The sequence below is a fragment of the Agelaius tricolor genome, unplaced genomic scaffold (assembly GCF_023055355.1).
Source record: "Agelaius tricolor isolate 1412-34295 unplaced genomic scaffold, bAgeTri1.0.p SCAF_5, whole genome shotgun sequence".
Taxonomy (NCBI): Eukaryota; Metazoa; Chordata; class Aves; order Passeriformes; family Icteridae; genus Agelaius; species Agelaius tricolor.
In genome coordinates, this window is record NW_027269265.1 from 44,435,735 (window position 1) to 44,448,892 (window position 13,158).

The 13,158-nt window shown below is 42.6% G+C and overlaps 1 protein-coding gene across 2 annotated transcripts in view; it reads right to left on the bottom strand.

The window, feature by feature from the left end:
* PPP6R3 (protein phosphatase 6 regulatory subunit 3) overlaps nucleotides 1-10,582 on the bottom strand; it is a 50,829-nt gene extending 40,247 nt beyond the window's left edge. Inside the window, exon 1 of one of the 2 annotated variants that reach the window (XM_071427626.1) lies at nucleotides 10,426-10,582. The gene's annotated coding sequence lies outside the window, so the exon portion shown is untranslated. The remainder of the gene's footprint in view (nucleotides 1-10,425) is intronic. The other variant, XM_071427627.1, reaches the window with a different exon arrangement.
* Nucleotides 10,583-13,158: the final 2,576 nt, after the last annotated feature.

Here is a 13,158-nt window from a genome sequence, read left to right on the forward strand (position 1 = left end):
TCTCAAAGAAACTTGACCTGAAAGTGTTGTCCACAACCATCAATTTGGTAGTGGTGAGAGCTGAAGGGCCAAGACATAGGTGCATCTGAACTAGTCTCATCTATGAACTAATTAAGTTTACAGAAAAATCTTCATGACAACTAGGGCAATTTTTAAACATTACTAAGCATCTCACTTAGGTCAGGGCTTAAAATTTGAATGCTTTGGCTATCAGTTCCTAAGAGCTTGCTTAGAGGATACATTTCTATGCTGAAATGTCACCATCCACACTCAGAATGAGGATAAGGACTGAAATTCCTCATGGTGTCTCAAAGGAGTGCTTCAGGATGCTAAAAGAGCTTATGCAAAGCAGCTTTGTTCTACCCCTTGCTGTGCAGTCACCCTCTGTTGGCTCTCCAACAGTGATGAAAACACTGCCAAGACATTTCCAAATGAAAAAACCTACTCCAAAAGTGGCCAATGCGGGAAGAAGTAGGGAGAAGAGTTTTTCTGCCATGTCCATGGGATGGAACAACTCAAAATGTCTATCAATCACCAGTGCCAGTGCAGCCAAGGAAGAGGGAACACACCACTAGGGAGAGTGCAAACAGGATCTGACTCTTCCATCTTTGCCCTATATTGTAGCACCTCAAGTCTGCTCAGGGTGACAGAGTAAAAGCTCTCCTGAATCCAATAAATAAGATGGGTGATACTGAATTTGGAGAACTCAGCATCAGTTCTACTGTTGTCTCAACCAGCTGATAATTTGCAAGCATAAATGAGTCCTGAATTCCTGTACTGCTACTCTGGAAATGCAAAAAAACCCAGTAACACTGACTCACCGCTTTAGCAGTAAACTTAACTTTTTTGTTTGAACATTTTAGAAACAACTACTGTAACTAAAGACACAGCCTTAAGTTGCAAGGCATGAATTTTACCAGAGGTTTCTTTTACAAGCATGTGTTTTATTTTATTCACTGTATTAGTTCAAAGACAGCATGAGTTTGGATTTTTTTTTCAAGTTCATCCTCCTATTCCCCTTGTGGATTAGACCTTGAAAGTTGGACATAAATCAGATTTTGAGGCACATCAAAAATACATGGAGGTAAAAGAAAGCTACTTCAGCAACTTCTAACCAGGACGCCAGTGTACTTTCTGTATAAACAGTGCATTCACGTCTATTATTTGCTTTATTTTTTTCATGCAAAATCCCAGTCCTGTTAAAAAGAATACTTAAAGACCATTTGCAGTCCAGAAATGGAAGTCAGCAGCTTCTAGGAGCACACCAATGTTTTATCCCCTGAAGCTCCAGTCAGCTACAGCCGCTGCCACAACTGGAGCGAACTCTCACATGAAGACAGCAACTTCAAAATTAAATCCAAAGCATTTTTTAACTTCTTGCTTAATTCTTCACTTTCATTCAAGATTTCTGGGACCTGCTGTTCAGGTAACCTGAATTTTCATTGTAAGTTACATGAACTGCACTAGTTAAAGGCTGTGGACAAGAGAACCTCCCTGGTTTTCCTCATACTAAGCATTATACACAGTCATTAAAGTAAGTTTTGACAGCTGCAAGTTCGCAAGTTCTTTTAATTAGGATATCAAGAAATGCTACCATATCCTGAAAAAACTGACAGAACTATTCAAGCCACCCTAAATGCACACAGAAGCTAAATATTCCCTTAATGACAGTATCATAAGCATATTTTGCTTTTCAGAATGAAAGTCAGAATCCCTAACATTCTTCAAGTTCAAATCCAACATCATGAACAGAAAAGCTGAAGATATTTCTTCTTTTAATCTTTAATTTAAACAAGTTAAAACATCTTTTATTTTGATTTGCTCATGGGCAAAGACTACTAAATTGACTTGATTTCCCAAAGAGCTTAAGCCCCATCTATACTTTTTTCTACAACAGCAGCATTTTCAAGTTTAACAATACAATCCCTAGGATTGTAGAAAAGTTCTTCCAAGTAGAACTTTTCTAGTAGAAAGTTCTTCCAATGAAGAAACTTTTCTAGTAGAAAAATTCTTCCAATGCCAAGCAAGAGAAATAAAACACAGAAGCAGCATCTAAATACAAGGGGAGTGATGCTACTTTAGCATATTCACTTCTCTAGATTTTGGTATCTGCATTCACCAAAATACTTTAGTGCCACCTGGAATCTCCCCCAGCCTGGTGCCAATCTTACAGCTTTATTTGATCTTTTAACCAAACAAGAACACTACTTTCCTTCACAGAACATCCTCTATATATTCAGGGAAAGCAGCCTACACAAGACCTCTGCAGACATCCTGAGGATGAAGGTAAGTCCTCAGAAAAAGAAAAATATTCTAACACATATGAAATGTCAATGTCAACTTGATGCTGAACAGTCAGATTATCTTATCACTCAAAGACTAAGACAGCTGAATAGTGACTCAATATCCTCCTTCTGTAATACAGAGTGCTAGAAAGACAACTGTCCAGTAACTGTTGTCACTTAAACAACAAGCTTTAAAAAAGCATGACCAGCTTGACTTTTCTGAGACTCATATTAGAAAACTAAGAAAATAATCCTTTGAATGGGAAGATTTCACCAATTCTCACCTACGTAAGTTTAATAAATTACCATCATTTTTATTTAGGTACATGCAAAAATATGTTTCAGAAAAGAAATTAGAAACCCACCAAAGTCATGAAACTTCAGTGCAAAAAGCCTTCCCAGTGAAGCTTGAAATGGCTATTAAGCTAATGCCATCTTTCTTTCCCATTTCCCACTCCCACAGGCAATTTCTATTTTGGAGACTCCAGAAGCTGAGTTTTGCTACACTGTCCTTTTACAAATCACACACACACAGAGCAATCACACATTTTTTAGGCACAGGTATCTCTGGTGTCTCAACTGAACAGAAGCAATGCCTTCCCCATGGAACTCTTCTGTTTTGTTGGACAACAGTACAAAAATCAAGACTGCCTAACAGAATAAGACACCTTCTTGCAAGTGCAACACTCACCCTAGTTTAATGAAAAAAAACCTCAATTTCCATTAAAAAAAGATCCAAACCTACTATTTTCTCTGTGATTTTCAAAGTAATATTTTTTAAATTCTATTTCAATGCTTCTTGAATTAAGACTCAAACACATGAGAGGAGCAGATTTGAGTGCCTTTCAGAATTCTATTGCAGTTGCAAGTGGCAACTATGGGGCAAGTCTGTCTCAAAGATTTAGCAGCAGTTGTTAATAATACTGTTTCCAAAGGGTGACTAGTCTAAATTTTTACACTGAAGTGATCATCAGCTGAGCAATGCCATAAGGGCACTAGTATGTACTTGCAAACAGAGTTTAAAACACCCATTCAAGCAATATGTCACAGTTAAGGGACACAGTGTCCTTCTGAAATGACCCTTCCTTCAACTGCTGCTTTCTCTTTCATTTTCTTTGTGCCCTTTCAAGAGAGGGCCAACACACAGTAACTCACCACAGTACTTGCAGCATCCATTCCTTCCTACAAGTTCTTTCTCTTAACCACCAATCTATCTGCCAACAGTTTTCTCCTGCTGCAAGAAGTGCCTCAACTCTCACCAAGTGTTACTTTGCTAAGAAGTACTGAACACACACTGTTAAAACTAATCCCAAAGCAAGACTGAAAACAGCACTGATAGGTTATAGTTACACAAAACTACAGTGATACTTCTCTGCCCTACGCCTACTCAAGGGATTTAAAGCATAAAGTTTCAAAGAAACCAAGCTATTTAAAATGCAAGCTCAGAATTTAAAATGGTATTTATTACAGCATTACATGATAAAGCCCTTAAGAAAAATACCTTGCTGAGCCAAAGACTTAGAAATCAATTTACTTAAGACCTGAATGTAAGTCTTCTATTCTTTTCAGTAACATTTAGGGTTCCACACCGACTTTTGTCAAGACAGTCTTATTACCATTCCAAAAAGTAAAGTTACTGCTACACCAAGTGGCACAGAAATTAACTTAGTTTGAAATGCCTTGAAGTCTGTAACAAGACCTCTTAGGTGGTTTCACTCAATGTTCACTACCTACAATATTTTTTTTTTTTAATTACACATTTGGATAACCTATAAAGCCTTCTTCTAATGAGGATGAGACCAGCACCACATCACAAATTTTTATTGTCTCTGTAAATAATTTCATTCCTGGCTGCATGGGGCTACAACTTCAATAAGGGAGGGAAAAAACCCCAACCCCACTGCATTCTAATTTCCAGCCTTACAGCTAGGAGTATAAGTTAAACTTCAGAATTCCCAAATCTAGAAGAGGGGAAGACTGGACCAGTGCATTTTAAAGAACAAAAATCTTGTACAAGTATCAGCATCATTGCTTTCTGTTATGCCCTAAAAGGCATCCAGTTTCCCATAGTGAAAAACATCTGCAGCTGTTTCCTATTTAAAAAAAAAAAAGATATAAATAAGTAAATACATAAATCCCATGGGTTTTTCAGACTCAGAATCTTTTTTCCACAGACACTTTCATACATAAAAGATTCTGAATTATTCCTGTCTATCTTCAATATCCTATCTCTCCAATTCCAATCTGGGAAACTAAATTCCCTAGTCAGTAACCAAGGCATTAGGGATTAATTTATAGTTATAACTTGCATTTTTGCAAATTATAAATTTGCATTTTTGAAGCAGAGCATCAAAGCCAAGTGTAGCTGGTACTCAGTTAAGCTATGTTAAAGTTCTTTGGTTTTTGTTCTCAAAATAAGTTATATTTAAGTACAGCAGGAGGGCATGCTGGATGAGGCAGACACAAGGGAAAAAAGTATGTGCCAATCTATGACTGAATTTGTACTAAGACAACTGCACCTGGTACAACTACTAAGTAACTAAAGTAATCAAGCATTAATGGGTTGAGAAGTTCAGTCTTCAATCACATATTACTCGTATCAGAAAAATGTATAAACTTTCATATTGTGACTCTAAAAGAGAGCATCAGCCCTTAGAGTACAGGCAAGCAGTCTGAAAAGACACATTTAGTTTTTTATGTTGATCATTAAGACATGCAGATCTCTCATTAATGTTACCTTTACCATCTCTTTTATCAAACAGATTTCACTAAACAGAGTTCAGTGAACAATTTTCTGCTATTTGGATTTGGATTAAAGCTGTAACAAAGAGCCCACCATCAAGTACACACAGAGAAGGATCCTTTGATGGATGTTTGCTTGTCACAGCCAAAAGGAAGAACTGATACTTCATGGCCAGCTCATGTACCTTCATGGCCAGCTCACTGTACCTTCTACAGCTGTCCCTCACCGACAGGAAAGACTCCTACATGTCATCACCCCTCAGAGCTGCCACCAGCAGTGACAAACTCCTCCTTTGTAAGAGCCAGGAAGAACAGAAAAAGACAAATATGGCCAATGGGAGCAAAAACCCTGAGCTGCTGCAACTTCTAGGCGCACTTCCATCTAGACCAACACTGACATGGACCTTAAATTCCTGGTGGGAACCCCCTTACTAAAAAAGTGGGTCTGTTCCTGCCACCACCACAGCTTTGTTTTAGCTGTCTCTAAACTTTCCATCCTTTTCCAAGAAGTTTGGTGACAACAGCTGAAGTTGTCAAATGTAACCTACTACCTATTATTTTCTAGAAGACTTAGCTTTCAGTTACATGGACATCCAGCAAGTCTGTAAAGACAGTAGCAGAAGAAATAATCTGAATTCAAATTCTGCAGTTCAAACCAGACTTTACTCTAAACTGTAAACTTTAGAGTTTACAGCTGAACTCTTAAGATTGATAACTGGGCCGAGCAGTAGGTACATGGTAAGCAAGAACAGAATATGGAGAGCTCTACCTCTGCAAATCACAGAAAGAATGAGTTTTTTCACCAATACCTAACCTATGATTTTTGCCTTAATGAAACTTAAGAGTAATTGGAAAAAAAAAAAACACCAAAAACAACAAAACAAAAAAAACCAAAAACCACATACAAAAAAAACCCACACAAAACCCTTTTTTCCCCCCCTATACTATACTAAGTATATTGGAAACACAAGACTTGGTTTCCACTACACTTATAAAAAAAGCAAATAGCATTTTATTTTCACCATTTCTATAAGAATCACTAGTTGTATAAGCACTCTGCTACAAAGATGCAGAAATCCACCCTGCGGAGGCAGTGGCTTACACTCCTTTCATAATGCAAACAGAACACAAATAATATCAACTTGTAGCAAGGCAAGCCTTGAGAATCCTCGTTTTCTGCTCTAACAAAGGCTCAAACAATACACTGGAAAATGCAATCACACCTGCACTAGCATTGCCTACAGCCACTGCATAAAGCACTATTTGAAGCTTTTAATCTATCAATTAGGTTACTCCCACAAGAGAGAAATGTGCAACACAACTGAGGATTAGTCTTGGGCTTTGCCCTTCTAAAGGAGCATCATGTACATTTACAGAATAGTTTAGGAAATAATGGGATTCCCTTCAAACACCCACAGCAGAAGTTAAATTTGTACAACAAAATCTTATTTTATATACTGGTATCCAGTTAGAAATCCTGTCAATGGTCACTCAAGAAGGAAACTCTCCCACTGTGTAACAGGGGTGGGAAGCCTGTGATTCACTTCTGTAATTAATCAGAATGCTTTGAGTACTGAAATAGCTATTCTAGAACATACTTAACTCAGAAACTATTTTTTACTAAAAAATTTGAAGTTTTCATCCTCCATCCCAACTGTGCTTTATTACCAAACTGGAAATCACATGGCCATCTCTTAAGCCTCATCTAGGACAGGCCTGGGCATCCTAAAAGGGCTTTAGAGATTTCTCCATGTCTAAAAGCATCTTTTGGCACAGGTAACAAGAGTTGGCCTATGGTGTTCCTGTGCTCATTTTCAAGAAGGGCCAGTGGACACAGGGAAGAGACCACCAGGCCAGTACTCCACCTCCTCACAGACACACAACTTAAACTGCATAAATGTTTGGAGCCATCTCTATCAAAATGAAATCGGATAAAATTTTAAGAACCTTTCAAGGAAACGAATCCATCCTCAAATCTCACCACTGGGCAATTTCTGTTTGTGCACACATACATTTTTTTAATCTCCTTTTTTACTCTCCTTCCCTTCGTTAATCAAATCCCCACTTTGCATTTCCCAGGCACTCTTCTCTGCCATTCTGCCTCCAGGCCTAACAACATAAATCTCCCCTCCAGTGGAGTGTTACAGCTTCACTGGTCCCTAAGGTTGTATGCTAAGGTGCTTTTGCTACTCTTTTCCACAGCTGGCATGCAACATATCCCACAGATTTGACACTGAGCATTTCAAGTTTAGGAGGAAAAGATACATCCATTTAATAGAATTAAGGGATGACTGTATGAACAACAAGAAGAAAAAAAAAAGTCAAAGGGTGAGGTAGGAACTTTTTCACCTATTCCAAATCACCATATACCATTTCAAACATGCTTCTTGGCATGTTATGTAAGCTATTGAATAATCAAGGGTCACAAAAAGTCTTGTACTTCATACCAACAAAATTTTTGCCAATATTATGTGAAGAGCTATTCCATAAACAGGCAAGCTTAAACCACATGTCCTCCAAATCTTTTCAAGTCAGTCTATTCCACTTCCTGAGAAGTGTCCCAAACTAGCTATAAAGCTACATATAATATCCAAGAGTAGAAAAATATTTTACTTCAGTTGCTTAGTAGCATATGGTTTCTAAAACACATGCTGGCACCCTGACATGTTACAGAAACAATTAAACATGCTATGCAGAGCTTTCAGCATGATGTTCATGTTCTCTGTGCATCTTCTCCTTGATCTTTCAGACTTGCTTCCCACCCCAAAAATACCAGGATCACTAGTTTCTCAAGTTCTTTGCTCTCTTCCTCCAATTTACCAAAATAAGAAGACACAAGCAACATCTTATTTCCCATTTACTCATACTTGTTTTATTATTGTGAAAAGTTTTGCCAAAAACAATGGCTCTACATCTTGCTTTTAGGACAACCCAACCAGACATGTGGTCTTCTAGAATCTGGGTGTGAGATCCTAACCTGAGCTAACACAGTATTCCTAAACCTGGCATATGAGACAGTGGAGGACACAGCAAGCTTAGGGACCACAGGTGTAGGTGCTACTACAAAAGACCAATCTAGAGGGCACACAAGGTGCTGAAGCCATCCTACCCTACCACAGAAAGAGATCCCTATGCTCATACCAGCACCTCTTCTGGCCAAGCACAAAAGCCATGCTTTCCACCATAGTTTCCAAGGCCATAAATTACCTCAGTTACCCTAGAAAAGTGAATACAAAAGTCTCCCACCTACAGAGATGCTGTGTACTATGCTGAAACACTCTCTTTGCAACCATAATAACCCATTTTTTAGCTTCCATCTTTAACTGTGGAGTTAAGTACATACTTCAAGGCTTTTTAAGCACTTGGACAAAACAGGACATTAATGGACAGAAAGGAGAGGGGACCAGACACTATTCCAACACACTTCTCCTTCTGACTGTCCCAACGTCCTGACTGGTTGGTTTTGAGCCAGCTCTTTAGCATTTCACAGTACACGCATGTCAAGCTTAAGCTGAGTAAATAAGCAAAGATGTTGAGCCATAACAACAGAGTTCACTCTCTAAACATCTGTCAATACTAAAGCTACATAGACAAATTTCTGCTCTAATACTGCTAAATTCAGGTTCCATCTACTAATTCACTTGAATTCCACTCTTGGAACACTATCCAATTCTCTGAGTGGTACACAGGCTATAGCATCACCTCCCTTAAGAGCAAGACAGAAGCATTCCAAAGGAAAAAGTCACTTTTACTCACTTCAGCAACTCAGCAGAAGCGAGCAGTTTGCAGGCAGTATTGTGAAGAGACACATGAAGTACTCAGTATCTTTAATTCCATGAGGGAATAGCAGCTACTTGAACTGTATTTTTTAAAAATCCAAAGCTGTGACGCTTACAGCACTTTACAAATAAATCTAACTGGCTTGTAAAGAAGCTGTAATGCACTACCCTATTTAAAGTTATTCCTGTTAAACAGGTTGCTTTTCTGGAATTTCTAAACTACACCTTTCACTCCACTCAATGTTTTCCTTGGTCACTGTAAACAGACCTCATCAACAGTTCTTCTGGCCAAAACAGTATTTCCAAGTAGTTTTAGAAAATTAATTCCTTTAGTAACTCCAGACAGTACAGGATTCAATGCCTATACATTCTGCATTTCAAACAGAAAGCAAATAAGAAGAATCCCTAATGTTCAAATAATATCATAGATGGACAAAACAAGTAATTTAAGTGAACCTAAACATGTACTTCAGAATACAAACTGTCAAGAAAAACATGTAAACTGGATATCACTTTTGCATGGTGTCTCATTAACAACTTACATACTGAAAGGTAATTCTGCAGTGTTATTTTCTACTTGTATAATAAACTCTTGCAAGCTTCAGTTAATCCATGTCTTGCTACGGAAAACATAAATAACACAGAACTAAGTAATCAGAGTCTTATTTGAATGTCTGTTGCACTGGAAATAGACCATTCAAATTCAAATAACTTTAGCAATCTTTCTGGAACACTGAGAGACTTCCCATCTTTCAGCATCCCAGAAAAAAAACAAACATACAGGTATTTGTGCAATCCAAAAACGCACTGCACTGTTAAGAGTACACTTAGACTCATTCCACTGAAGGACATTCAAAACCTAAGTAACAGCACCACCACTAAGTAACACAATCTTTCAATTTTAAGTTGTCAACATCTCAAAAGATTCCTTTCAAAAGCTATCCACCTACTCCTAAGTTCTCTCCACTCAGAACACTTTTTTAAAATAGCAACACACCCATTCAAAGTATCCCACTGTTCTGACTTAAACAACAATTTATGCTGACAGAAATGATCTTTAGCCTCAATTGCACTTATGTCATACAAGACAGTCTCGTATGACACTAAGTAGACTAAAACACTTAATTCCCTCTTACACTTTGTAGAGTTCTTAGCAACCAACAAATAACAAAACCAGAAAAACTGGCAGGTTCTAAGCGAGATTTTGCCAAACGCATTTAACAGCAGTTAAATCTCACCCAAACACTGCTACGTTCCCAAACCATTACAGTTCCGAGAAGCCGCCTTGCTGAGCAGCCCCAGAGCAGCCCCAGCGAGAGCCCCGCGCGGCAGCCCGGAGCACAAGCGGGGCAGGCAGGGAGGGCTCCGCCGCACCGCCCGGCCTCCCCGCCGCGCCCCGGCCCCCGCGCCCCGCCCGCCCCGGGCCCCGCGCTGCGGCTGCGGGAGGCCGCGCACCGCCGTCCCCGGCGGCCCCGGCCCGGAGCCGCCCGAGCAGCGCCCGGAGCCCCCGCACGGCCGTGAGCGGCCGCCAGGCCCGCGCCGCCGCGGAGAAGCCGCCGCCGGAGCGCTGCTCTCGTGGAAGCGGCGGGGCGGAGATCACGGCGCCGTCCCGGCCGTACCTCGGCAGCGCGTCCCCCGCCACAGGCCCCGGGTGCCTCCGCTCAGGCGGGAAAACCTCCGCTAGCCACCATCACCGACGCTTCAAGATGGCGGACATGGCAGCTCCGGCGAGCCCTCCTCTGCCTCCGCCCACCTGCCAATCACCCCGTCCCGGCACTGCCCTTCTCCCCGGATCGTCCCTTCCTATTGGGCGCTGTGCGGAGCTCGGCCTCTCATTGGTCATCTGGCCAATGTCAGTCGCCCGGCTGCGCGACTGCGACAGGGTGGGACGCAGATGGCGGCGGGCTATCGGCTTCCGGTTGGCCAATCAGCGCATGGGGCGGGTGCGCCTCGATTCCCACCTTCCCAGCCTAGCAACAAGGCAACGTCACGCTGACAGGCGTCTCCTTAGGCCAATAGAGAAAGCAGATTCCTTTTAAAAATAAACCCTTTCTGTCCAATCCGGAGCCGAAGTGCTCGGAGGCCGCAGCGAGGGGGGGCGGGAGCCAGCGGTGGCGTCCGTCCCGCAGCTTCACCCGCCGCGCCTCGCCATTGGCCAGCGCGCGGGGCCACGCCCCCAGGGCGCGCGCGGGCGCCAAACTGCCTGACAACAGGGCGGCGGCGCGCGAGGGGCCGCGGGGGGGCCCGGGGCCTCCCTCGGTGTCGGAACGCCCGCCTGCGGCACCAGTGGGACTCTCCTGTTCCTGCAGATGCCCGTGCCCGTCAGGCCTCCAACGCCGCCTAAGATGCGGCAGAGTGTGTTTTATAAAACCATAGGATCGTTAAGGTTAGAAGTGACCTACTTTAAGGTGATCAAGTCCAGGCGTCAACCAGCAACACCGCCTTGCTTATCACTAAACCATGTCCCTAGATTCCACCTGCCTTTTGAATACTTTCAGGGATGTTGATTGCACCGCTTCTTGGGAAGCCTGTTCTTAATTCATGACAATTTCTAAAGTGAAGACATTTTTCCTAGTATCCAATCTAAAACTCCTCTGGTGCAACTTCAGGCCATTCCCTCCTATCCTGCTTGCTGGCTGGGAGAAGAGGCCAACCCCCACCTGGCTCCAGCCTCCTCTCAGGCAGTTGTAGAGAGTGATAAGGTCACCCCTGAGCCTCCTTTTCCCCAGGCTGAATAGCCCCAGCTCCCTCAGCTGCTCCTCACAGGAGTTGTGCTCCAGACCCTTCTCCATTGCCCTTCTCTGGATTCACTCCAGCACCTCAGTGTCTTTCCTGCATTGAGGGGTCCAGAACTGGACACATCACTCAAGGTGTGGCCTCACCAGTGCCCAGTTCAGGGGGACAATTACTGCCCTGGTCCTATGGCCACACAATTCCTGATACAGCCCAAAGCGCTCCGGAGTGAACGTGTGTGAGATCCAGGGCGGGTGCTGTGCCTCAGCCTTGGCAAACCTCCCTGTCTGCCACCTGTGGCTGCTGCTCTGCAGGCCTGCTCGGCTGAGCACGGCGGGCAAGGGCCCCTGCTGGAAAGCTCAGGTGGCACACACGTGAATAGGCAGGCACCTTGTGCCCCACAAGTGGCACAGGACACCCACGGTGCATGTTGTGCACCCTGTGTCTTAAAGGCATGAGCAAAGTCTGGCTGGCCAGGATGCTTTTGGCCTTCCCTCACAAAGCCTCCCGAATCACATCTGCCCAAAAAGGTGGTGACCCCTCTGGCTCGAGCCCCTCGGTCCCTCAGGGCAGCCTCCCTGTTTTCAGAATGTCACTGTCAGGATGACATTCCTGTCCCTGTTGGACACCACCCAGCTGTGGCCAGCAGCACATTGCCTGTGGGCAGCAGGTCACCATCAGGTACCTGCCTTGCCTGGTGTCCACAGGTTTTGTCTGGTTTTGGTGGGCTTTTACTTGGTTTTGATGGGGTTTTGTCAAGTTTCAGTGTGGTTTTGACTGGTTTCTTGTTAAGAGGGCATGGGCTACTTAAAGCAAGGACTCACTAATTTATTTAGTTACACTGGAGAAAGAAACAACAGAACTCAAATGATAGTTTAGCAGTAGGGTAGTTCTTAAAGGCCTCTCATGTAGAGGACATGAAAACTGAAGGGTAGCACTGTGTTGATTTCATGTACCAAAGGGAGAGGAAAACAAGATATTTCTTTAAATCAGCAGTCTAGGATAAAGCAACTCCACTGTGAATAATGTATCTTCACATCTCTCACATGCTCATCTGACAAAGTTAAGCTCAGTACAGCTGTACTTCCATCCTACTGGAAAACAATCAGCAGGTCTGCTCCCATTAAGACAAAGCTAGTGATGTTACAAAAAGACAAATATTGAGGGTGCTGCTGCAGAAAGCAGCACCTTTTTCAGTGAGCCAAGCTAGAAATGGGCTCAAACAAGAATAAGGTGCTAATGGGAGCGTGTCTCTACATCAAACATCTTGGGGTTTGGACAAAGGGACAGTATAATAGCAGTGTAAATGATTTACAGCATTTGCTTACCTTTCTGCCTGTGTCCTTGTCAGATGAGAGGGACTCCACATCTTCTCCTTCACAATTCTGTTCAAGAATTTCAGAACAGGATATAGGCTGCTTGGGGTTTCTCTAAATACAGAAAGATAGGTTAAGACACTTGCTTCTAAGGAAAAGGTAGCTACCGGATTTACAATAGCTGCAAACAGGCTAGTGTGGCCTGGCCTTTGTGCTTTGTCCAGGAAACTCTTGCCAGCTGCTCAGGTGCTTGGTTTCATAATGCTTATTGCACAAAAAGCTGGCCACAATGTCAGCTTTCTT